Source organism: Camelus bactrianus, chromosome 16, assembly GCF_048773025.1.
Source record: "Camelus bactrianus isolate YW-2024 breed Bactrian camel chromosome 16, ASM4877302v1, whole genome shotgun sequence".
Taxonomy (NCBI): Eukaryota; Metazoa; Chordata; class Mammalia; order Artiodactyla; family Camelidae; genus Camelus; species Camelus bactrianus.
This window is the reverse complement of record NC_133554.1, coordinates 28,787,596-28,813,225: the sequence shown is the minus strand read 5'-3', so window position 1 is coordinate 28,813,225 and position 25,630 is coordinate 28,787,596. Positions and strand designations below refer to the sequence as shown.

General features: G+C 46.9%; 1 protein-coding gene and 2 long non-coding RNA genes across 11 annotated transcripts in view; 1 reads left to right on the top strand and 2 right to left on the bottom strand.

The window, feature by feature from the left end:
* LOC105081158 (leucine-rich repeat-containing protein 37A2-like) overlaps positions 1 to 7,432 on the bottom strand; it is a 64,607-nt gene extending 57,175 nt beyond the window's left edge. For 2 of the 8 annotated variants that reach the window (XM_074342783.1, XM_074342784.1), the window contains exon 1: positions 6,821 to 7,058. The gene's annotated coding sequence lies outside the window, so the exon portion shown is untranslated. Of the gene's footprint in view, positions 1 to 6,820; positions 7,059 to 7,326 lie in introns of those variants that run through there. The other 6 variants (XM_074342781.1, XM_074342780.1, XM_074342777.1 and 3 more) reach the window with 5 other exon arrangements.
* On the top strand, positions 7,256 to 21,276 carry LOC123612904 (uncharacterized). Of its 2 annotated transcripts, XR_012499479.1 has the most exons (6): positions 7,256 to 7,426; positions 9,228 to 9,548; positions 13,059 to 13,142; positions 13,223 to 13,451; positions 14,522 to 14,663; positions 19,346 to 21,276. It is a non-coding gene; the product is annotated as an uncharacterized LOC123612904 (long non-coding RNA). The 2 variants fall into 2 exon arrangements; XR_012499478.1 differs by lacking the exon at positions 19,346 to 21,276 and having other exon boundaries at positions 14,522 to 17,801.
* LOC141573602 (uncharacterized) overlaps positions 18,017 to 25,630 on the bottom strand; it is a 20,762-nt gene continuing 13,148 nt past the window's right edge. Inside the window, exons 2-4 of the long non-coding RNA XR_012499480.1 lie at positions 25,217 to 25,328; positions 23,705 to 23,862; positions 18,017 to 18,519 (exon numbers count right to left, since the gene is read on the bottom strand). This is a non-coding gene — a long non-coding RNA (uncharacterized LOC141573602). The remainder of the gene's footprint in view (positions 18,520 to 23,704; positions 23,863 to 25,216; positions 25,329 to 25,630) is intronic.

The following is a 25,630-nucleotide window of genomic DNA, read 5'->3' as shown; positions in this document are numbered from 1 at the left end:
GAATAAATCTATGAAGCCTCAGATACCTGCCATATCCACTGCTATCTCACTTTTTTTTTTAATGGTCCTTTAAAAAAAGTAAGTTGTAGGTTGAGTGAAACAAAACCAGGCAGCAATGCCACAACTGTGTCAAAACTAAAGGCAAAAGTGCCCAACTACTCTGTAGGTGGTGGAGAGAACTCTACCCCACAGGGGCGTTCTATGCTGGATGTTGGCAAACTGAGCCAATGGCTCCTCCCTCTCTCGGGATGTACAGCTGAACATAAAGAAGAGGTTGATACCGGGGTCCGGGTGGTAACCCTAACCACACTGAGTTAAGGCTAAGTTATCTACCACAGTCTTGGAAGTGATGGGACTCTGTTTACTAAAACTGCTGCTACTCAAACATGCAGTTTTTTTTTTTATGAACGTCCAGGTCTTTCTTCTCCAAAGGGAGAAACAGCTTTTTTTTTTCCTGATTAATAAAGGTGAAGTTCATAGGTCAAAAAAGTTTACACTGTAAGTGTTTTCTGTCCAATTCCTGCACTCTACTCTTCATAAGCTTTGACTACCATCTAACATAAGGAGAAGATATTCATTTATTTATTTATTCCCTCAAATATAATGATTGTATTGGCCCCAATCTTCACAAGCTTCAAACCTGTTTGGGGAGCAAGAATTATACACAAATAATGTTACAATTTGCAAATAAAACAAATGTTATTTTTTAAAGGTGCCATGTAATTATTTAAAAGAGCAAGAAAGATGTAGAAGGGACAGGCTATGGAAGGCCCTGTGAAGAGCATGAGAGCTGAGCCAGGTCCTGAAGGATGGAGGGGTCTGAAAAAGCAGGGAGGAACTGAGAAGACAGGCTGAGGAGAGGGCTATGTGAGTAGGGCTGTCATTGTGAATAAGCAGAGCATACTAAGAGGTAAAGACACGGGTGCAGCCAGAGGGATCTTCCCGGGGGGTTAGTCGGTGGTAAGGTTATAAATGGAGAGTAGGGACAGAAAATGGAGGGGTTTGATTGGAGAGCGAGAGAGATTGGCATCACTAACAGTGGCAGAGAGAGCCAAAAAGTGAAATCAACAGATTTTCCTCTTTAGATGAGAAGGACAAAGAAAAAAAAGTATCAGAGATGATTCAATCTGAATTTCCATTCCTATATCTAACAGAAAAATACACGTGGGAAAGTACATATTTTTATTACTGTTAAGACAATCAAATTCAGAGACCTTATCTGGTTCTATCTTTTGCACAGTGAATAGGTTCTTTCTTTTTCTTTTCTTTCTTTTTTTTTTTTTTTTTGCTAAATATTCCTCAAATTCCTTTACAACGACAAGCACTGCCAAAAAATTAAGTCCAAACCTCCTTCAAGATTAGACTCCTCACTTTACCTTTCTAACCTCATTTTCCTCCACATCCTTCCACAAACCCTATTAGGGTCTGTCTACTCAGTGTCCCCTGAGCAAGCCATATAACTCTCATGCCAGTCACTGTATACTGTCCTGTCAGCCGAGAATGCTTTCATCTCCCTCAATATCAACTGAATCTCACGAATCTCTCAATATGCAGTTCAAACACCACTTACACTTCCTGAAATTCCCCAGCTCCATCACTTTTCCTGTGTGTATTTCCACCATACTTCTCCTGGTTTTATTATGTTTATTTCATCCTATACTGTATAAAAATTATTTATATGTCCACATACCCGTTGCAAGTGATTGGTTTAGAGGTGGGCCCATGATTAAGTTTTGGACAGTGAGACTTAAGTGGAAGTCAGCTGGAAGGCTTCTGAGAAAGATTCCGAAAATCTTAAAAAGCATAAGAAAGCACTAACCACCACCTTCTGCTGGATGTTGTCTTCTCTAGATATGATGCTTGGAACCATCCAATACTGCAATCCAATACTGATTCCACTGACAGGCAAGCCCTTAGGTGGCTCAATAATAAAAGAAAATAAGGCTTAGCAGATTCCCTTGAGGTAAATCCTAATGCATTACTGATGTGTCTACCTTACCTGAAAAGTCTCTAGCTAACTATTGTGGGTTCATGGACTTATCACTGCAAAATGGTATTTTGCAAAAATGACAAGAGTAACTTAATTCTATAGAGCCCAAGAAGTCCTATTTTAAAAGCTCTATGTACTGAATAAACCTATATATATGTCCTTGAATCTACTTCTCAAAGTAACCACTCTATTGAAATATGTTTAAAAGAGGAAAAAGATAATGTCATATTTCACCATAAAACTGCCTTTTTGAGTAAAAACAGGGCTAGGAACTACAGACACAATTTAAAGGTATAGGCCCAAAGTGGAGAGCTGATAAAATCTGACAGGTAAAGGGAACTTGCTTTTCTTCCCTTCACCCACCAAAGCAAAAATGCCTAACGCACTCAAACTTATAGCCCTAATAGCAGTTTATGATCAGAAGAGAAACGGGAATTCTTTAAGAAAAAAATGTTCATAAGTGTTTTCAAAAGTCAAAGATACCTGCTGTATAAAGAAACAGATTAACTAAAAGAAGCATCTGATGTCTTCACTGATTCTACCAAGCACTTCATGGCTTGCACTAACCATGAAAATTTACACAAGGCTTTGCACATGATTCAACCCTGGACACAGAACTCACTGAGCTACGTTAATGTCCTAAAACACCCCTTTCACCGCATAAGCTCTGAATAGGCTCAAAACAAGCACAGCCTGTGGGTAACACTGTAGAATTTGGAGCTAAGTTTTATTGTCTCCACCAAGTTCAGCCAGCCACAGAGCAACAAATCAAAGTTCCAACAAGCACACTGCATCTGCAGGACTTAGGTGTGCTCCAAGTCAAATATTTGCAATTTTTTCATCCCAAATCTGCACAAATGAGAGTATGCAGCTCGCAGCACCAGACCTCTAAGTCCTGTAAGCCAAAATGATCTGTAGTTTCACTCCCATGTCACACACATGCTACCTTTTACTGACTCCTTAACATGTATATGCGACAGGAATTGTTCCAGCAGTTTGCATATATTATATTTACTCCTCATAACAAATCCCACTCTGCTGATCAGGAAACTGAGGCTAGAGAGGTCAAGATGACTTAACCAATGCCAGAAAGCCAGTGGAGCTTTAGTCAAACCCGGCTCTGCCTGGCTCTAGGGAGATGGGTTGTTTCCCAGATCCCCCTTCAGCTATCGTCACTAACTGCAACACCGGCTCACCTTCATCAAAGTAAATCCAAGTGCTAACAGTCTGAAATGATGACAAGAGATGAGAAAAATATACCTTAAACCATAGCACAAGACCCAGGATTTCCTAGCGAGGAAATGCAGTCACCTTCTTTAGCATAACTAATTCCAAAGGCTATGGCTCAAAATAGAAGACAATCCACAGTTGGGTTTTTTTTTGTTGTTGGCTGTCTCTCAACTGACTTTTTAGAACAAGGGAAGTGAAACGCAAAAGTATATTCACACTTTTGGCGAAATTTTCTAAAACTCTCGAGAAAAGAGTGATTTTTAAAAACAGTTTACCTTTACAGTTTACTTTGATAGGCTCCAGACATTCAAAAACAAACCAGCAGCAGCATTACTGTTGAAAGTTGAATCAGCAGCATTACTGATCAACTTTCTTCTACGGACTTGAAAAGTATTTTCTTACCACACTACAAGATTACTTCCTGTACTGAGAGCAGAAATGGAAACAGCTCTGGTTGTCACAAATCAGATCTTGAGGCCACAGTTGCAGAAAGTGCTGTTTCCCTTGAGTAGGAGCTGCTGATCTGAAACCTCCTAAGGGAAGGGTGTCTGAAGAAGAGCACTGAAAAAAACTAAAGCAAGCTGTTTGTACTAATGTACAAACAGTAGTGGTGGCTGGCACCACTACTCCTTAAGTGTTTCACTGCTTTGCAATTGTTTTCCAGCTTCCAAGCTCTGAATCTGGCAGAGAGAATGCTGTTCTCACAGTCATACGAGTTATATGATCAGCTGCTCTGTGGTGTGTGGGTGTTGACCTAGGTAAGTGACTGGTTACAAGAGGTTCTGCAATACTAAATCAAGGAAGTACGCTGTCCCCTGAGATTTTAACAATCTGTCACTATACTATGCTGACAAAGAAAAGTAACATTTTTGCAACTTTGAAACAGTTTGGGTTTAGGATTCACAAATAACTTCTGACAGTAAAACCTTAGGCACTACATGAACAAAAAATATAACCTATAATATAAGCCAGTTCAGTCATGTTTATTAGATAATAAAAAATGCAATATTTGCCATCTCAGCGTGCTTTCAAAGTTCACAGGTCCACTGCATAATTATTACAATAAATGCTATTCTTCAGGTGTATAAAACACGTTCTATGCAAGATTCCAAAGCTCCCTTGCCTTCCAAAAATCTGTTAATGCCATAAACTCCTTGGTTTCTCAGAAGTCTCAAAATATGAAAAAAAAAAAAAAATGAAGTCGCCAAGGGATTCTTTAAGTGAAAAGTATCATCAGAACTATAAGCTCCTGGAGAGCTGGCGACTGTGCTGCTTTTATATCACTGTCCATCACAACACTATCACACACTGGAAGAAATGTCTCTTGATTTAAATATGATCAAAAGGCAAAGGCTGGATGCAGAGGGATTTAACGAATAGCTGACATTTATCCCCTGCTTACTGATAGAATGGTGCAACATTCATGCCTACTTCTAGATTTCAAACATGGAGACTGACTTCCCTAGTTATAATTAAAATTCTTCCATTAAAACAAACATTTTAAATGGATGATTCTGATGGTAATATCACCCTGAACAAAGAAATGAAATCATATTTAATAAAGCTGAAAAATCTTCAAGGAGCAGGTACTCTACTACAGGAATGATAAAGCCTTAAGAGATCAGATCAACCTCAAACAACACGGAACGATTCCAGATAGGCACCATAAAACAGACCACTGACACCCCTGCTGAAATCTGCTTCATTTAGAATATAGTGCAAGGAACATACATTATCAATTGGTCAGATTTAGACCAAGTTATTTTGACTCCAGTTTTAACTTTTTCTGAAACTTTCACATACATCTTTCTACTGGAAGACAGGAAAATGGTGCCTTACAAATGTCTAACTGTAATCAAAGAACAAAACATAAGGATACATAGTTAATCTACTTTGCTGCTTACTGCTCAGGACCAGAGTAATGCCAATCCTTAACAGAAAAACAAAACAAAGCAAAACACGAAATTCAAATTCCTTTCACTTTTGCATAATATAGATCTTAAGCTGAGGTCCCAGGACCAGGCTCAAGATGACTGTAATTGCATACAAATTTATGTGTGTCTGTTTTATTGAGAAGAGGGCCCTAAAGGTGTCCATGACCCCAAAGGAAGGTTAAGAATCACTGAACTAGATATTTCCAGGATCCCTAAAACTCAGCAGTGAACACTTTAAACAGAATTACACTAAAGGTAGTATCTACCCGAATACATGTGCACAGGTCCTGATACAAACAGCCAAGATACCTGCCAGCCCTATCACAGTACACCACTCTCAAATCAGCCCTATATGGGAACATCACCTGCATTCAGGGCATACACTCACACATGCCAGCCACAGCAGCTCTTCATTCCCTAAGCATACACATGTTGTCAACAAAGCATGTGCTAGTTCCCATTCCCAGAACAACACGGACCTAGCCATCTCTGGAAAAAAATACACAGATATTCTTCCCAAAATACTACCCTATGTATTTATCATGCCTTGACCATAGATGTTAAACATTACAACAAAATAAGTGAAATTCCCACACAGCATATGTATATAATTAACTGGGAAAAAAGCATCACTCAGGTATTACTCAGGGTCACAAGAGATGCATATAAGGGAAACAACTACAATAATGATGCTTGAACACGGGGACAATCTGCGGACAATCAAAGACAGACTCACACAGCAACGTCCTGATAACATGGTTGTGGAAAGCACCCTTCTCCAAAGGCAAAAACATATTCCTTTGATTGGCACAAGCCATTTCTGACAATGCATCCGCGATGAGAGACACTGTTCGGCAATGAGGGTGGGTGGGTGGGTGTGGGGGTGTGTGTGTGTGTTGTGGGGGAGGGATGTGCTAGATGTGATCAAAGACTGGCCCTCTCCAAGAAGAGCATATGAGATCTTAAATCGTGAAGACGGTCTTCGAGGGTGAGGTAGGAGCATTTATCATTTCTACAGGAGACATCCCTCGACAATGGACATGTTCTGTGCAGATGTAACTGGGGTGTCACTACCTTTAGTGGCTCCCAACTAAGAATCTTAAGCAGAGCCTGATTGGAGGGGAAGAGGAGGCGGGCGGGTGGACAAAGGTCTGCATTACCCTCTGGATGAGTGTTAGGCGGGTGTACACTGGACGCATTTTATCTCGGGCGGCACAATACTCCCGGGGGTTGGAGGTTTGGGCGCAACCGCAGGGCAGGGGAGGCAGTGGGTGCAAGCCACTAGCTGCAGGGCAGGAGAATGCTCGCAGGACGACCGGTGCAAACCTCCCCTGGGCCCGCTAACCCGTGCGACCCCGGCCTCCCCCTGGGCATCGGGGCGAGCGGACTCTGCAAAACTGGAGCCTAGCTCGAGTCCGGGAAGGAGGGGACGAAGGGGCAGAAGCGGGCGACCCCGACCCAGGCTCGGGACTAGAAGAGCGCAGCGCCCGGGGCCTCCCCTCCGAATGGGGGCTGCTTCGGCCTAGCGCACGCAGCTGCCTCGGCGAAGGGTTAACCCGGCACCCAGAGCCCCGGTCGGCTCGGCGGGTGGCGGAGAGGAAGGGCCGCTGCCAGGCGCGCAGCAGCGACTGTGGCGTGTGCGTGGGGGGCAGGGGCCCCTACTCACCCGGGCCGGTCGCCTCCGCCTCCGCCTTCCCGACCGCCGCCTCGGGGGTCCATCCCTGCGGCGGGGGGCCTGTAGCCGCGGCGCTCGAGTAACAACCGCCGGCCGGGCCGGCCCCTCACCCCGCCCAATGTCTGTCCTGAGAGGGCCGCTCCGCAGACCCGGCCTCGGCGACCGCCGCCGCCGCCGCCGCGGCGCTACGTGGCCGCCGCTCCGACGTCTCGCCACTGCCTTTCGAGCGCGCGAGGGCGAGCGGGGCCGGCGGGGCGGGAGGCGCGCGGGGAGGGAGGCGGGGGAGGGGGTGTGCGTGTGTGGTTCTGTGTGCGGAGAGGGGGGCAGGGAGGGAGGACGAGAGGCGGCGAGAGCGCGCGCGCGCCCGCGGCCCCTTCCCTCGCCGGCCCCCCCGCCCAACAGGGAGCCCGATACCTCCCTCCGCCCGCCCCCCTGGCATCTCGGCCGCTGGGCGCGGCGGCTCGCATGCGGAGCTCTCGGGGCCGTCCCCGGCGCACCTTTTCTCCTTCCTGCCACTTCGTGAGAGCTCTGCCGCCCTTGTAACCGCCGACTCCCGCTCCACCCCCGCCTCCCCTAAGCCAACACCCGAGCGCCCAGGTAAAGGCATGGAATGCGCGTGCGCACCGCTCTCCTGGGGTCTGGGGGCGTGGTTGCTGAAAGGAAGCCAAACCGTAGAGTGCGAGGGAGCTTTGGGCTGGCTGTAGGGTAGGATTCCACAAAGTAGGGGGCAGTTTAGGATTCGGGAAAGGTGAGGTGAGGAAGGGGGGCCAAAGTAGAAAAGTAGGCCCAAGTGATATTTAGAAAGTAAAAGAGATTTTTTGGTTTATGAAATACGGTATAAAAAAAAAATCTTGACTCCTGATCTCGTTACTGGAAGGCAGTGTGAGTGACAGAGGACAGAAATAAAAGAGGCAAAATATAAGCAGTGTGGTCACTCGCCAGATGAATGGGACAGCTAATAAAAACTGGAGAAATTTAAAGATTGCCAAAGTGGTCAGAAAAACAAATTTAGAGCCGCACTTGTTCTGTGGCCAGGAAGGGGGGGGGGTGCGTGCTCATGCGCGCGCGCTTGAGCCAGAGCTGCTCAAAGCCTCCATTTAAGTATTACAGCTTTATGACTAATTAGCAATTAATCATTAATATAATTAATGGTCCTATTAGCTAACAAGTTAACATTTATCCAAGTTCAGAGCCAAGAGAGGGTGTCCATAATTGAAAGGGCTTGGAGTACCGAGAGGGGAAATGAACAAGGCAAGGTGAAGGCCTAGGGTGGAGTAGAACCAAGGCACGACCTTTCCCATCATAAACCAAATTTCCCTGATGTTTTCCGAATCTTATCGTAATTGGAACTCCTTATTCTCCCTCCATTATTAAAAGCACACTTAACAAGTGTTCCTGCACTGAGGCAGACCTCTCTAAACATTTTCTATTCAGATGCAGGTAATTCTCCCCAAAATAGCACCCCCCAAAAGAAATTCCTGTGGGAAGTAAAATAACCTGAGTCTGGGAAAAGGTTAGGGATGAGACTGAAACTTTATAAAGGGATTCAAGGACTGACTCTATTCTTGGCTCCTTCCAAAAACTGATGCTTGGATTTAATTACACTTGGACTCCAGACCCCAGGAATTGCAATTTAGCAACTGTGGGTCATGTTCTTCAATAGTGAGTGTCTTCCATGGATAAACACTAAAAATGATACCATATTTCAGCAGGTAGAGAGAAAATCTTCAGGCAGAAGAGGAGGAAATAAGCATAAAGTAGTACAAGGAAAAACTTAATTCAATGTGAAAAAGAACTTGGCATCTATGGGGGCCAGTGAGCCCAGAACATCTGAGATGTCTAGCTTTGCCTTCTCGGACATTTGATCCATTCCCCACCCTCTGATTGTGAGGGCCATCCTGCTTGGAAGGAAGGTATGCAGAGTGATGACTAAGGAAACAAGGTGATCTTCCAAATCTCTGGGACTCTTCACCCACAGGCCAACCCTCTGAAGGGCTCCTAGTAATTAGAATAGTAATATGATTACCTGCCCTTTGAGGAGTGCTTTATGGCTTTTGCAGAGAGGTTCTGTCCATTATCTCATCAGATCATCCAACACCCCCACAAAGCAGGCAGGACAGGTGGTATTCCCAATGAAGGAAGTTCAGGCCAAGGTAGGTGTATGGGCTCAGCCCAAGTCACCCAGTCCAGTCAACTGTGGAGGCAGAACAGGACCCGGTCTTCCAACTCCCAGGGTGCTGTCCTCTCAGAGGGTTTGAAAGGCTCTAGAAAATGACTGCATATTCCTGTGGAGTGAAAACAAGTAGTCTTGGCATGTGAGGGAGAATAATTCTAATATTCAGTTCTAAGACTGCATCTCCTTTATTTCATGTTTTTCCCCCCTCCTTTCTCTCTCCAGGACCCTGGGACTTGCCCGATGTATCTGAAGCCTTGGTGACTGGTTCTCTGGAAGGCCTTGGGCCTGGCAAGGCGATCCCAGTTCCTCTGCTCCCCCCTTAACTCTTACCCTTCAAGAACCTACCAAGAGAAGGGCGTCATCCCTTGACATGTCACAAGAAGAGGGCGTTTGCTCTCAGTCAGCCTGCCTTCTTCAGCTGCGGGCACTACAGCTTAGCAGTCATGGCAGGCAGGGCTTAGCACCCACACTGGCCTTGTTGAAAGACAAGGCTTCTCTCATCCTGGTTTCCCGGCCCCGGATAGTTCCTCACCAGCTTTTTCAGTAAGTGTGGGCAGAAATCAACAGGACCCTTTTTTTTTTTTTTAAATTTAAAAGTTTTAGTAAAAAGTTCTGTATACTTTGACAGCTCTGAAAACTTCACAGATTTAACTGAAACAGCAGCAGAGCTATCTGGTTTCTATAAGGTGAGCTTGATGACCTGGTACAAGCTCCCTATTCACTGCATTTCTTTGCTCCCCAAGTTTCCAGGGGTGTACCCCTAGTCAATAATAGTTCTTAACACATGTACTTATGGAGGGGCAGTGGCCGTGGCTCCCTACCAACTCATTAACTAATATAACCCTGTCCTGCTGCCCCAGACTTGGGGCCAGAGCTTGGTCATGACCTTCTGGGTCCTCATACTTGTAGTGTTGTGACCTTTGTTCAATCACTTCATCTTTGAGGCTTTGTGAAAAGAGGGGATTATATGATTCTTAGAACCTTCCAGATCTGATACCTAGGATTCTACTCTAGAAAGCTGACTGTGTTTGTTAATACCTTGCAATTCCATTCTTTTCCTAAGAGTTACTATCCAATTCTCATCTCTAAGCCCTTCCTATAGGAAACTGCCCCTTCTACAGAGTGGATAAAGCTGTCCTGGTCTCTCCTTTCGTATTCACTTTCCCCCCCTCATGTCTCTAAGTGATAGTGTTTAGAGACAGCCCAGAGAGCTGGACTCTTGGCTTGTCTGCCACAGGGCTTGTCTGTAGACGCACACATGCGCTCATGTGTATATGCATATTTCCAGTCTTAAAGGAATGTGGTCCATGGGCACTTTCATTCTGTGCCCCCTCAGCTCCCACCACCCCTACTTAAATTCCAGTGAAAAGTTAAAATGAATGCCAAGGTGCTCTAGAAGAAAAAAAGAGGATTCACTAAAAGACCAGATCTGTGAGTAGAGCTGTTTTGCTTTGGGGATAGAGATGAGGGAGGCTACTGAGACAGCCAGTGTCACTTCCGTCTCAAGCTTGGTTTTGGCTGTAACCTGGACCCAACACTTGGTTCACAGCTCCCTATAGCTGTGGTCTCTGTACATCACCTCTTCTATTTGAAACATCTCAGAGTTTGGAGTATGATCACTCTGGTGTCCTTGTCATCAAAATGCATTTTATAATTTTTTCAAAACAACAGGTCTGTGACCATTTGTACGAGTCTTTCTTCTCCAGTAGTTCATTTACTCCTTCCCTCAACCCTGGGAGGTAGGAAGGGCAGGAAATGTTCTTCCCGCTATTTTTTAACAGCGAATTAAAACCAAGGTCCAGATTTTAAGGGCAGCATGGCCAGAACTAAAATCTGGGTCCCCGCAGTCCAAGTCCAGCACTTCTCTGTGACACGATACTGCAGCCCTTTGCTGGACACCATACAAAGCAAATTGAACAGATGTGGTCTCTGTTCTCTGGAAGTTTGGACTCAAATGGACAGCCATGATTCTGGCAAACATAAAGGGACAAAAGTGACTCACAGTCAACTCACCTATGCCAATAAATAAATGAGTTAAATAGATAAGGAAAGTCATGTTTACCTGGCCTACTAATTTTTTTTTAATTCCAATTGAGTAGAAAGGACAGTGTTAGTGAGGCTAAGGTTTTGGTCCAGTCCCATCTACCTACTTGCTTTGCACATGGAAAACTATTTGTAGCTGCACTGCATGTCTCTTCCCCTCCTTGTCTTCAATGTTCTATCAACCTTCCTGAAGCTTCTACCAAGTGTCTGTCGAGCAAGGTGGGAATCAAAGACCATTAAGAAATCATTTCTGGAGGGCGGGGTGGGGCCTGGGGGCAAGATGGTGGCCTCAAAACGAGGGAGAGCTTCCTCCACGCTGCATCCCTGGGTCCCTCGGTCTGCCAAAGATGCAGGCCTCCGAAGGATGGGTTTTGCTCCTTTAAACCCCCTCCCACTACCCCCACCTTTTCCAAGAGTCCTGAGTGGTAATTCCACTTCTAAGTGGGACGAGTGTCCACTAACAGATGTAAGGAATTGATAAAACTTCCTCCAATAGAGCATGCTGGCTCCCTCGCGCCCTTCTGCCCAGCCCTGAGCCTCGAGCGGGTGGCTGCCTGTCTCCCACCCACCCACCCAGGGTAGGCAGGAAAATGCAACCCCCTCACCGTAAGCTTATAGACTCATTTTAGCATGAGCAAATATGAAGTGTTCAGAGATCAGGAAGGTTGCTAGTGGATGTTTAACTACCCCCTCAAAAAGAAATATATTTTCTTTGAAAAAAATGCAAAATCATCTCAGCCCTCAAGCAACATCTTTAACCATTTTCCCAATTCAAACCACTGTGAAAGCTTTCGCTAACCCTACATCAACCATCTCTATGGATGGAAGGACAGATCAACTCAGTCCCTGTCATGTTGTTAGAGGTCCTGCAATTCATCATTATCGATGCAAGATGGTCAGTTAGGACAGTGGAGAGGTGGGCTTTGGAATTTGAGGGATGTCGGTCCTACCCCAGAGAAACCAGGGCACCACACCACCTGCAATAGCTTAGCTTCCTGGATATCTAAGCAAAGGCGGAGAGGACCCCTGGGGTTAGGGAGCGTGGGCGCTGAGGGAGGCACCCACAACAGGAGAGCATCTCCCATCTCTAAGTGGACTGTTGCCACCCAGTTCCTACCCTGGGGGTGCTGCCTCAGGGTCTGTCTACAGCAGAGTGATCTAAGGCAGTTAGGCCCGAATTGTGTTTGAGTCTTTAAAGAGGCTCAGAGATTCTTTTAGGCAGCACGATTAATTGTTGTCTTTAATTGATGTGACATATGCCCCAGAGGCATGCACTGAGGTCCAATTGAAGAGATGGTTTTTTAAAAATTGGAATTAATTAATTAAAGAAGGCAGCTGCATGGGACTGTGAGCTAGTGCCAAACTCCGTAACCCTAAACCAGCCAACCCACCCAACCGGCCTCGCCACCTGAAGAACAGGCCCAAAGTTCTCACAGAGGTGGGATCGGAGACCTGGGGTGCAGTGCAAGACATGGGGGCTGCAAGGGGAAAGGACGAGGTTCAGGGAACCCTCTCTTAGCTTTTATGACCCTGCAAAAGGCTCAGCCCTGGAGAACTATTTGGGCCAAAAACTGTGTTGGGGGGCTGGGAAACGGCAGAAAAGGGAAGGTACAGGGAGGGGCGGCAAGGGGGAGGGGGAGGATATCTGGAGTGAGGGGGCTGGAATGGGAGCTGGCGTTGCTAGCAGGATTGAAGAATGATGGAGCCGCTCCAGGGAGGGACTGGGAAGATCTGGTGGTGGAGGAGACCCTGTGAGCGGGGCTCAGAGGAGGTGGAGCCTGCATGTTGGGGCGGGAATGTGGTGCCTGGGGCCTCTGGCATTCAGAAGAGGTATTAATTAAACCCCTGACCTAAGGTCAACAAAGCTGTGGCAGCTTTTCACAGGAGCTGGGCTAAGAACAACAATAACAATAATAATAACAGCAATTAACCATAATGAGACCTTATCTGCAGCAGGTTGTTCCTGGAGATTTGTTAGGCATTAAGTCATTAATTCTCCTGGCCCCTCAGGGCCACATTTTTCTAGAAGTAACGGAGGTGAAAGAGGACACAGTTCATCCTTGTGCAGTTCGGATTCTTGCCATCGGCTGGCAGGTTAGTTCACACACAGAGGGGTAAAATCCAGGGCTCCTTTACGTTTTCATAAACTGGTATCATCTTTTGCCTTTATTTAGAGTCTCTAAAATAATGCTTAAAAGGGGTGAGTACAGAAATGTAGGAGTCCACCACTACTAGATGGCTAAACCACTTCGATGGGAGATCTCAAGTCCCACCTGACAGCACCAGACTGCACAATATGCTGCAGTGGAGAGAGGCCTGGAGATGACCAGGAAGTGACCTGGAAGTGACCATCTGCTGGAACCCCTAACTGGTGGCAGGGCTGAGCCTCAACCAGCAGACAAGGTAAATTGGAGGACTTCAGGTGTTTACCCCCCACAGAACAAGGAGGGAAGTTTGGAGTGAGGGCTGGAGGTGAGTAAGAAGAGGAGGGTCATTCTAGATTGGAGCGGTCACATGGGATGGTGCCTGGGAGCCAGACCTCGAGCAAACCTTAGTACCAACAGTGACTAGCCTGGCAGATTTCAACCGTTTTTTCCTGTGTGTGTTTCATGTAACAATGACTGCAAATTATACACACCCAATCTGAAGACAGACTTTCCTTCATATCCCATAGATGGTAAGAGTCAGCATCGTTATCCTAGTCAAGATCAAAGAGATCTCAATATAGTTAAATAGAACGGGTATGCTGGTCACCATTAGGTTGTGGAGTAGCAGGGATTATGTGCCCCATTCATGAAGAGGAGCTGAATGTCTTTGAATCTCAGAGGTGGGCAGGAGAAGAAATTGTCACAGCTGAAGTGCCATCACCATTCACGTGAAGGAAATAAGAGGGACCCGTCCTCACTATTCTGACCCTTGCCGTCCCTCGAGAACCATAGCCTTCCCTCCCTTCCCTGTGTTACTACAAAGAAAGTCACCTGTAAGAAGGTCCTCGAACTTTCAGGGCTTGAATACCAATTGACCTTGTTAATTGCCTCAAAGAACATACATAGTGTTACACGGTGAATTTAGGGAATGGGATGTTCTGGTTAGTCAAATAATCTGGTTTTGAAAGTAGCACTAAACATACAGTAACATTTGAGACATACTAAAATTGTTCATCACTTATCTGAAATTCAAATTTAACTGAGTGTCCTGTATTTTATCTACTTGCTGGTAAATCTCAAAGAGATCCATAGCCACTTTTTTGGAGCTCCTTAGAGAAAAAAGCAGCAGGAAGGAGAGAGATACTTTGGTAGCCTGCATTCATTGGAACTAGGAATCAGGGACAGAAAGGATAGGGGAGCAAGAAACCCCAGACCAGGCGCCCGTTGACTCTGAGAAGCACACTTACCATCACACTAGATGTGGCGGAGTCTTTGGCCCCACATCAAACTAAACAGTTCTTTTTTTTTTTTTTTTTTTTTTTACAGAGATCTCAGGGAAGAAAGCCTAAGACAGAACATTACCTACTCTCTAATATTATCCAACACTCAGATGGACCCCCAGCTGAGAGTGGGAACAGACAGGGGCAACTTCCGTCCCTCGTTTCATTTCGCCAGCAGAGAGGAAGAGGTGAGTGCTCCATTGAGAAACATCGTGCCGTTCAGAGGGGCTGCGTGTTCCTCCTGTGCCAGAGAATCCCCTGGTGCCTGGGGACCTCCTTCCCTATCATGTTGGGTGTTGATGGTCCTGTGGAAATGGACCCCCTATGAAGCTAGGTTCTGCTCTGTGTGGCGTTGACCACGAATGTCTTTTTCCTGACTGGGTTGTGTTCTCAGCACGTACTGGGCACCAAGATGTTCCCAATTTATTGAGTACTTTCCACTGTCCTGTTTTACCTCTTATCCCACGCAGTCCTTCCAACTGCTCTTTGAGTAGGTATCTCCATTTCACAGATGAGGAAACCGAGAGAGAGAGAAATGAAGTAGGAAACGATGTAAGGTCACATTAAGTCTCACGTGGCAGGCTCAGGATTGAACCCAGGTAGTCAGACTCCTAAGCCTGCTCTTTTAACCATAATGCTATACTGCCCAGAACTCCAATTCCGTCACCGCACTCTCCTGCTCAGAATTCTTGAGGTGGGGAGGGTATAGCTCAGTGGTAGTGTGCATGCCTGGCATGCACAAGGTCCTGGGTTCAATCCCCAGTACCTCCATTAAAAAAATAAAGAATTCTTGAGTGGCTTATCCTGTGATAAACAGGTTAATGGAGCCCTAAAGATGTCCACATCCTAAACCCTGGAACCTGTGAATATGTTACCTTACCTTGGTGAAAGGGACTTTGCAGCTGGGATTAAGTTAAGGATCTTGAAATTTGGACCTTAGCCTGGATTATCCGATGAGTCCAATCTAACCACAAAGGTCATCCAAAGAGAGGCAGGAGCATTAGAGTCTGAGAAGGAGATGTGACCATGGAAGCAGAGGGCAGAATGGTGTGGCTGCTGGCTTTGAAGATGGGAGAAGAACATGAGCCAAGAAATGTGGGCAGTTTCTAGAAACTGGAGCGGGTGTAGAACTGACTCTCCCCAAGAGCCTCCAGGAGGAACACATCCTACTGATGCCCTGATGTTGGCCCAGTGCAACTTCTGACCTCCAGAACTGTCAGTAAACCTGTGTTGTCTGAAGCCACTAGGTTTGTGGTTATTTGTTACAGCAGCAGCCAGAAACTAATACAGCTCCCCTTGCTTAAAGGGAAATCTGAACTGCTTTGCAAGGCAATCAAGGGCCCCGTGTTCTCTTCCCCTTGGCTGACTGCCTAGCTGTTAGCTCATGGCCACCCCACTCCCACCCCCACCACGCTCTACACACTGAACTTCGTCAGGATCCTCAGCAGGCCGTGTCCTTTCTTACGTCAATGCCTTCGCTTGTGCTGTCTCTTCCACCTGGAACACCCTCTTCTCACTTGTTTGCCTGGCAAACTCCTCATCCTTTATGTCTCAGCTAAAACAATACCTCCTCTGTGAAGCTTTTCCTCCTTCCCCCAAAGGAACGTAGGGCTCCTTTCCTGCATTTCATGCCTCTGCCTCATTTCATGTGCACTCCCATCAAAGCCGTATTTTAAGGGCCCATCTGTTCCCTTCCTGAATTATAAGCTATTTGAGGGCACAGGACCTCTCTTTCCACCTTTATTCTCCCTTAGCACCTAGCAGGGTCCCCAGCACCTAGCAAGGTGCCCAGCACATCAAATAAAGGTCTCCAGAGACTAGAGCTCCTTTTGTGACCTGTGCCCTGGACCAGTGATGCAGCTTCCCCAGCCCCATTTCTCCATCGATAACAAGCACTGGGGACATCATCCCTTCCCTTCTCTACTGAGAGATGAAGACAAAGGAAAACAGACATGGAAGTGTTTCAAATTCAAAAAGAAAAGGTGCTAATCAAAGTTTTGTAATATTCCATTTGTACCTGCAGTGTACCATGCTTCCTCTCCAAGTCTCAATTTCTTCAGCTGGGAAATGGGTCTAGAGGCAAGCTGCACTAAAGACAGGAACTGTGGCCGCTTCCCCTCCCTACTGTATCCCCATCTACACTGCTCTTTACTCTCGGGTGAATTCTCTGATGTTGGTTGGTGAAGACCCTGAGGGAAGTTTCTCCACATTCTTCGGATTCATGGTTCTGTCTAATGTACACGCCGATATTGGGTATTGTCTTGAGCAGAGAGTTCCCCACAGTCACCTTCTCTGTAACAGAGCTCTGTGACACTGAGTCACATGTGCCTTCCAAGCCTCCAGACTCACCTGAGGGTTCTCCCATGGACGTCAGATACAGGTTTCCCTCCGGCAGGAATTCTCTGACGTTGTGTAAGGTGGTTGCATAAAGATGGTGTATAAAGGAAGGCTTATTCACATTTATTACACTTACGAATGTTCTTTCCTGTTTGAATTCTCTGATGTGTAATGAGAAGTAAATGGCTAATGGAGGTCTCAATAAAGTCCTATTACATCTCCAGCCCTGGGCTGAGGGGCTCCAAGATATAAAGAATGGCCTCTGCCCTTTAGACACTCGCCAACTGACTTGGGGGACAAGATTCACGTACATGAAACAGCTGGGGAACACAAGACATTGTGTAGTCGTGCCAAGCTGTAGAATTTAGCAGAATTCAATGGGAATTCAAAGAAAGAAGCAGACAACTGGAGACTGACCAGATGGGAAACATGCATGGAAGAGGTGAGCCTGTAGCTCGACCTGAAAGGATGGTAGAAATGGTAGAATTGACATATCAGAAATTGACACATTGTAACTGACTATACTTCAATTAAAAAAAAAAGAAATGGTAGAATTGAGGCTGGAAGAGAGAAGAGGAAGGTGTTCCCATTGAAAGGTGGAGGGTGGAAGAAGGACAAAGGAAGGAAGGGAGGGAGGGAGGAAGAAGGAAGGGAAAGACACTCAAATGTAGGAATTTGCCCCTTGATTTAGGAAACTACCACAAATTTAAGGCAACAGCCTTTGAAAACTGTGCTTCTCTAGTGCTTTTCTTGTTTTAGCGCTCAAGCCACTTTCATTTCTACCAGGCACACCTAAAAGGGAAAGCTCCATCACTGCATTTTATATGCCAGCTCCGCCCCACCCGCCACCCCCACAGCATTCTTGGGGCCCATTCCACTTCCACAGCCAGGAGTGTCACCCCCCAGGGTGACAGAGGCACCAAAGTGGGGAGAGAACCCCACCTAGGTGAGGGTTCCAGGAAAGCACCCGAGAGGCTTATATTCGAGCAGGTGGGAGCTCTCTGTCCTCCACCCCACCCCCGCACCCCCACCATCACTTCCTCTAAAAAAATTTCCATATGGGATACTGACACTTAGAATGAGGGCCATCAGATCCGAAGGCCTTTCACTCATGTCAGTTTTATAGAAGTTTTGTGGAAACACTCAGAGTTTTCTTGTTTTCCCCATTCCACAGAGGGCGGCAGATGAGCCAGAGGGTGGAACTTGCAGTGTCTCGTCTTGGTTAGACAGTTGGAGGACTTTTCTGCCAATTACAGTGCTTAAACACTGACTCAACATCCAACAACTGCGTGAGGGGTTAGAGCCTTCATTCAAGGACAAGTTTCAAAATGAAACACAGGGGCACCACTTCTCATGGGCAATGTAGTCAGAGGACAGAGCAGAGTGTGGATTTCATCCTTAACAAGGCGGCTGCTTTCTGGAGAGGTGGTGGAATCTGGTACTTCCCAGCACAGTGAAATTGGGAAATGCCTTTGGCAGACCTTCTCAGCTTCATTGCCCAAATGGTTTGTACATGGAGTTTTAGGCTCTTAATTCTGTCCCTGCTTCCTGTGTCCACTTCCTTAAGAGACTGAATTCAAGAAGGGTGGGGCCTCGCTCCCCTGCCTCCATCTCGGGGGAGAACAGATTGGGAGCTGGTGCCTTGTAGGTCTTACCATGTGGACATCCTGTTGGAACAGTCTCCACTCCTCCCCAGCATGGCACGCTCTGCAAAGAATCCAGGCAGGAAGTAAAAGAAGTATTTGAGGACACTGTGGAAATGCCCAGACTCCCAGGGACCCTAGGTGGTTGTCCAGTCAGACCACATGCCCCATTTTCATCATTAGTGTCTGTCCTGCCTGTTGGTTCATGGGCTCCCCCAGGAAAGGAGGCCTGTCTGCCCTTGTCACCATCAGAGCCATCTCAGTCCCTGTCACAGTGTCTGATACACAGCAGCTGGTAGTAAATATATGTTGAATAAACCAACTATAAATGTGAAAGTGATTCCCTTAAAGAGCTCTCTGCTCTGGTTCAGATGTAGAGTTACACTATTAGATGGGGGCACGGGAGGGGACACTGGTAGGTAATAATAAAAAGAGCTAGAAATGCGTGGGAGGGCTCTGGAAAATAGCCCCCAAATTCCAGGTGTGTCTGCCAAGCAACAGGGGACACTGCAGATTCTTCAGCTCACGGACAGGAGGAGACAGGCAGGCGGGGGTGTTACAGGGTGTATTTGGTCTGGAACAGGGTAGGGTCCCTGGAAAAACAGTGCATCCTGGAGCAGCCTAATCCCAGTGGCAAGCTCAAAAAATGTCTTAGGTGGCTGAAGGGTGAATGTTTCAGCCAGGTGAGTATCAAGAAAGTGGTAAGAAAGGATCTGCTGTATAGCACAGGGAACCATATTCAATTTCTTGTAATAAAATATAGTGGAAAAGAATCTGAAAAGAAAATGTATATATGTATGTATATGTATAACTGAATCACTTTGCTGTACACCTGAAACTAACATTGTAAATTAATTACACTTCAATTAAAAAAGATTTTTTTTTTAAAGCAGCAAGAATTCCAGGAGCATTGATCCTGTGTGAACTCAGAGCTGGTGGTTGGAACAGAAGCGAGGGCCTGAGCTCACGGCCACAAATGGCCAGGGAGGAAGAAGATGCCTCGGGACTCAGCCCAGGATGCTGGCGTTGCCCTGTGTAAAGTGGGGCCGAAACCAAACAGGAAAATGTGTCTTTCTCCAGAGAGCGCCTCCTGAGGGCAGCGCCATGTCTGAGGCATCTCCACCCAAGGCTCCAAGCACAGCACCTTGAGCAGAGTAGCTACTTATTAAATTCTTGATAAATTGAGAGCTTGGCTGGTTGGCCGGCTCTGGGAGGCACTGAGGAGGTGAGAACTTGCGGAGGTCCCCGAAGCCCTGTTGACTGACTTCTCTCCTCCAACGTCCTCAGCCTCTCTTCCATGTTGTCCCACCTCAGCTTGAAGCCAGAAGATGCAGTCAAAGATCTCTACTCTCTAGATGGACAGCGCAAATGGGGAACATGAGTCTAGCACCTACCAGCTGGGTCTCAGCCTCAGCTGGTGGGGCCACTCCCTCCCTTCTCCTTGGGTTCCCCACTGCCCGCAGGCATCTACTCAGTGGCCCCCCTGCCCTACTCCAGCCCCAGTCATCAGGTTGTCATTCATATCTCCTCCTTGTCAGTCTTTCTTTGATCTCATCTGGGCAGGCAGGGACATGTCACCAACGAAAGCCTGGCGTTAGCAAATGTACACACAAGCGCGCACGCACGCGCACGCGCACGCGCACACACCCCCTTTCCCCTGTCTCTGAGCCATCATCTGGCCCTCTGCGCCTGGCTTGGCTCATCCTCTCCGGGGTGCTGAATGCAGCCTCTGCCTCTGATGGGAGACAGTGGGACATTTTGCACAGCTGCGTCTGTGGCACTGGCCTCCCTCAGGGGCTTGGGGAAGCTCCACCCATGAGGAAGGACCATCCAGAGAGATGCGAAACCAGCAGCCTGACCTCATGATGCCCGAAGCACCTGGCAAGGAGGGTACCAGTTCTGTCATCCTGGACCCAACCCAGTTTTCTCTTCTATGATCCATACCTTCCCTGGCTCTCTTCCAGGCCAACAAGATCTTCCCCAATTGGGGAAGGATAAACGTGGTCTAGTGAGTAGGGGTTGGCAGGAGACGGAGGTCCTCCAGGACCTCGGTCAAGTCATGCCCTGGCTCTGTGCCTCAGTTTCCCCCTTGAGAAATTCTGCCCATGCTTCCAGGGTTAGGAAAGTCCCTGAGCTGACTGGGGAGGAAACCCACCATCATGTGTGTTCCTTTGCAACCAGGAGCCGCCCGCCCTGCCCCACCCCACCCCAGGAGGCCTTGCTAGCTGGTGACGCCCCGGCCAGCAAGGCAGGGTCCTGGAGGATGAAAGCTCAGAGAAGCCAGAGCAGGAATAATAATGATAATCATCAGCTGTGTCATCTCAACCATCCAGGAATGCAAGGCCCCACGCCCTAAGTGCCCCACACCCCAGGACACTCCGAGGGCTCCTCTCCCGTCGTTTTACTGAAGCGATCCCACACTCAGCCATTCCCAGCCCAACCCATCTGGGTTCCCAAGGACTGCAGTCCAGCCACCGGCTCATCCATCACCCAGGTTCCATGGGAAGACTGAGCTTGACAAGACCCAAGCCAGCAGCAGGGGAAGGTGTGGGCAGATTTGGTGTCTGGTGAGAGCCACAACTGTCTTCTCACTGTGTCCTCAACATGTCAGAAGGGGTAAGGGAATTCTCTGGAGTCTCTTTTATAAGAGCACACAAAAAAACATAAACATGTGAGGGGATAGAGGTGTTAACTAACCTTATTGTAGTAAACATTCTGCAATATATACATATATGTAATCATCACATTGTATAGCTTAACTTATGTATGTTATATGTCAATAATATCCAAAAAAAGATGGAAAAAATAAATTTAAAAAATTCTCCCCAAATTAGTGAACTCTGCATAGTTTCTAATCCTTGAGCTAAATAGAATAATTTATATTTGCTGAGTAAATCATGTATTACTTTTAATTTCCAATTTGTTCCTATGTAATCTACAGATTCAATGCAATCCCTATCAAATTACCAATTGCATTTTTTCACAAAACTGGAAAAAAATTAATTTGTATGGAAACACAAAAGACCCCAAGTAGCCAAAGCAATCTTGAGAAAGAAGAATGGAACTGGAGGAATCACGCTCCTTGAACCTAGAGGGTAAAGAAGAATGGGGTTGGAAAAATGCATTTGAACCAGACTCTCAACAGCCACATGCTGGACCACGAGATTCAGGGTTTCTCTTCAGTGAGCAAGGGGGAACCTTGGAAAGTTTAGGGGCAGGTGAGGAAGGGAACTCAAAGAAGTTAAAAACCAAATGAAACTTGCCCAGAGTCCTACGGTGAGTTAATCTGTGGCCCAGCCAGGACTTGAATTCAGATTGGTATTGACACAGGCAGAGCACCTGGACGTCACACTGACCAGACAGATGGGTCTGTGGGAAACTGCTTCAGGCCAGGGGCAGGCAGGTTTTTCTGGGAAACCTGTTGATTTCCTCTGATGCAGTAGGCAAGCCAGAGCTTTCACAGGAGGCTCCTTCCTGTCCCTGGCCAAGAGTGACAGGACAGACCAGGCAATGCCAAAGGACCCTTCCCCTCCTCGGCCCAAAGCACTTCTCACTCTCAAGTGCCACATGTTCCTCTGCTCCCCTACACGCCATACGACCCTGGCTTCCTTCCTCATCTCACTCCCCGCTAACTGCCTGGTCACACGTCTCTCTCCCTAGCTAGACCGAGCCCCGAGAGGCTCCCAATTTAGCCATCTTTGACCTACCCCACCCCCTGACCCCGCACAAAGCCTGGCACCATCACAGAAAGCAAACATCTGCTAAGAAGCAGCAACATCCACGCACCCCTCCTCTCGCACCGCGGAGCCAGCACCTGCCGTTCCATTCACTGCCCGTGCACCCTCTGTGCAGGGTAGGGGAGAACAGTGATTCATGTGAGGCTCTAACTGGGCATCGAGTGATGCATCAGACACCAGACTGCCCTCAGGGATGTGGGCCTCGGCCTGGGAGATAACAGTGTGAGGACAGCATGGCTGGAAACAGAGGCCTTGGGAAGAAGGCAAAGGGTAAATCAGCCATGAAGGCAAACAGGACGGCTACAGATTGGCTTCCAGTCACCCTGGGGACCAAGAAGTGCTGGGAAGAGTCCACCGAGGGAGCGAGGCACGTTGAGATTTATTTAAAACTGGATCACTACGTAACTCTGGAAAGACAGCTTTGTGCCTTTCTCCAAATTTGTACACTGTGTGTGTGTCTTAAGAACACAGGCACACCTTGTATTGAGCTTCACAGACTCTGCATTTTTACAAACTGAAGGCTTGTGGCAACCCTGCATCAAGCAAATTTATTGGTGCCATTTTCCCAACAGCATTTGCTCATTTCATGTCTCTGTGTCACATTTTGGTAATTCTTGCTCTATTTCAAACTTTTCTATTATTATTATACTTGTTACAGTGTTCTGTGACCAGCGATCTACGATGTTACTACTACAATTCACTGAAGGCTCAGGTGATGGTTAGCATATGTAGCCACAAAGTAATTTTTAAAAATTGAAGTACAGTTGATTTACACTGCTGTTGGTTTCCGGTGTATAGCAAAGTGATTCAGTTATACATATGCACATTCCTTTTCAGGTTCTTTTCCATTATAGGTTATTAAAAAATACTGAATATAGTTCCCTGTGCTGTACAGTACGTTCTTGTTATCTGTTTTATATATAGTAGTGTACATCTGTTAATCCCAGACTCCTAATTTATCCCTCCTCCTCTCCCCTTCGGTGGCCGTAAGTTCGTTTTCTATGTCAGTGAGTCTGCTTCTGTTTCATAAAGTTCATTTATATCATTTTTTAAAGATTCCACATACAGGTAATATCATATGATATTTGTCTTTCTCTGACTTACTGCACTTAGTATGATAATCTCTAGGTCCACCCATGAAGCCGCAAATGGCATTATTTCATTCTTTGCCAAAAAGTTTTTTTGATTAAGGTATGTACATTGTTTCTTTAGAAATAATGCTACTACAGACTTAATAGGCTACAGTATAGGGTCAACAGAACCTCTGTGTGCGCTGGGAACCAAAAAATTCACGTGAGTTGCCTCATCACAGTATCTGTTTTTCCGCGGTGGTCTGGAACTGAACCCACAGTACCCCTGAGGCATGCCTGTATATTTCTTTCTCTGAAGCCACATAAAACTCTTCAGGGAAAATATGCCAGGAATTATTACTACCTGAAGTTCAACTCCTTCTGGATCCCACAGCACCCCTTCCACCCTCTCTACTTGACCTGACCCACAGGCAAGCCTTACCTTTGCTACCAGTGATCACCGGCACATTACGTGGTCGAGAGCGGCAGTCAAAGATAATTGGTTTCTGTACCCAAGCGATGAGGAAGTGAGTCCCTTCCCCTACGACAATGTCCTGCACTCCACTAGGTCAGAGATGACAGCTCTGTGTCCAGCATCCACTAGGAACAAAGGATAATGATGGGTCAGAAAAATCCCCTCACTCTTTAACCAAAATGACCGTGTCTTTAGAAGATCCCTGATGCTTTCTGTTTACTTATTAAGTCTCCCCTCTCCTGATGTCTTCTCACACTTCTGGTCTCTAGAGGCTTCTAAACAGGTACAGAACTAAGCCACCACTTCCCGTCCCATGTGTCTTCCCAAGGACTCTGGTCACAGGATCTTCAGCATCTTTCTCCTTGAAACAATTGGCTGCTAGTTTTCTGATTAACCACCCCATCCCCAAACTCCCACCAACACATTTCCAGGAATCACCTCCTCAAACTTCTTTCTAAACCCACCAAGGTCTTCATTCTTACCACATCCCTTCCCGGTTCCAGTTTAACCCAGTGTTCCCAGAAGCAGCACCCTCACAATGGCAATCCTAAAATTTGGAAGGCCCCACTCTTTCTTCCCAATAGCCTGGTTTCTCTAAGGTTTTAAGGGGCTATGGAGCTGTCTTGTTGATCCAGAGAGGAATTAGTGATGGTGATTACTGTCCAGCTATGCAGGGGTGGCCAAAAAGATCAGAGTATAAACCTGTGCCACAGGAGCCAAGCAGGCTTTTCTGACCAACTGCTTTCTTTCTCTGCCCTTTTGGACTTTATAGTTGGTCCAAATTATCTTCCCACTGAAAGTAATCCTCCTCTTGTCAGAGTCACACTCGAGGTGGGTCAATCTACTGCTGCTTTCCAACAGTGAAGGTCAGAGACCATCAAAGTTAGAGGGAGTCTCAGACAAAAAACAAGTGCAACCCATTGCCTGACCAATGAGAAAGCTGAGGCATAGGGAGGGGGAAGCAACTTGCCTGAGGTCACACACAGAAGTAGAAGAAAAGCCGGCCTGAACCGCTGCCACACTGGTAAAAGCTGGGCAGTGCATCTCAAAGATATTTGCTCTGGAACAACCCAACCACAGCAGAACCAAAGCGCCCACTCAGGACAAAGTCACCAAAGGTCTAAAGCCCCTGCTGCTCCAAACACAGGCAGGAGAGAACAAACGAGATCTCCATTTCAGCTGGCCAGTCAAATTCTGGCTCCCACCTGCAGCATTTGGGGGGTGCAGCATGACTTTAAATTAACAAGAGCAGCTGGAAACATCCAAGTAGGCTGGGAGGCTCTTTGTGAATAAAGGCTCTGAGTGAACCTATGGCTACAAGGACAGAGGCTCTGATGACCAGGCAACCACATGGCGCAGGAGGGCAGTAGGTGAGCCCTCTTGGTCACAAACACATTCACAAACAGCTGCTGCCAACAGGAGTGTCACATGGGCTCTGCAGACCAATAGAAATCCCCAGGCAAAGGGCAGTGACCTTACCATTATACAAGGCAGAGATCACCATGCCTCCTGCAATGGCTAAGGCCAGGCCGAACTTGCCGATGGACTCAAACACTTTGGCAGCCATGTCTCCTGCTGGACCCACTCACACCTAAAGGGGGAAAAACAAACAAAACAACTTGATCCCAAACTCCTCAGAGAAAGCCCTCTCTCTCTGCTGGCTATTTCTTCCCCCACTCTTGAGGGCTCTGAATCATCCACTGAAGGACATTTCATAAATAACAGTCTGCGGCCTGTAAACGTGTATTATCAATTCCTCTGCTTTCTTCTTTTTCTACCACTTGAGAAAAGGGGTCTGGGGCACTTAGTTCAAAAGGGGGAGAAGGCATGGACTTGATACCCAGAGAGAACTTAGCACCAAACCAAACCACCTTCCCACCTCCTGGACAGGTA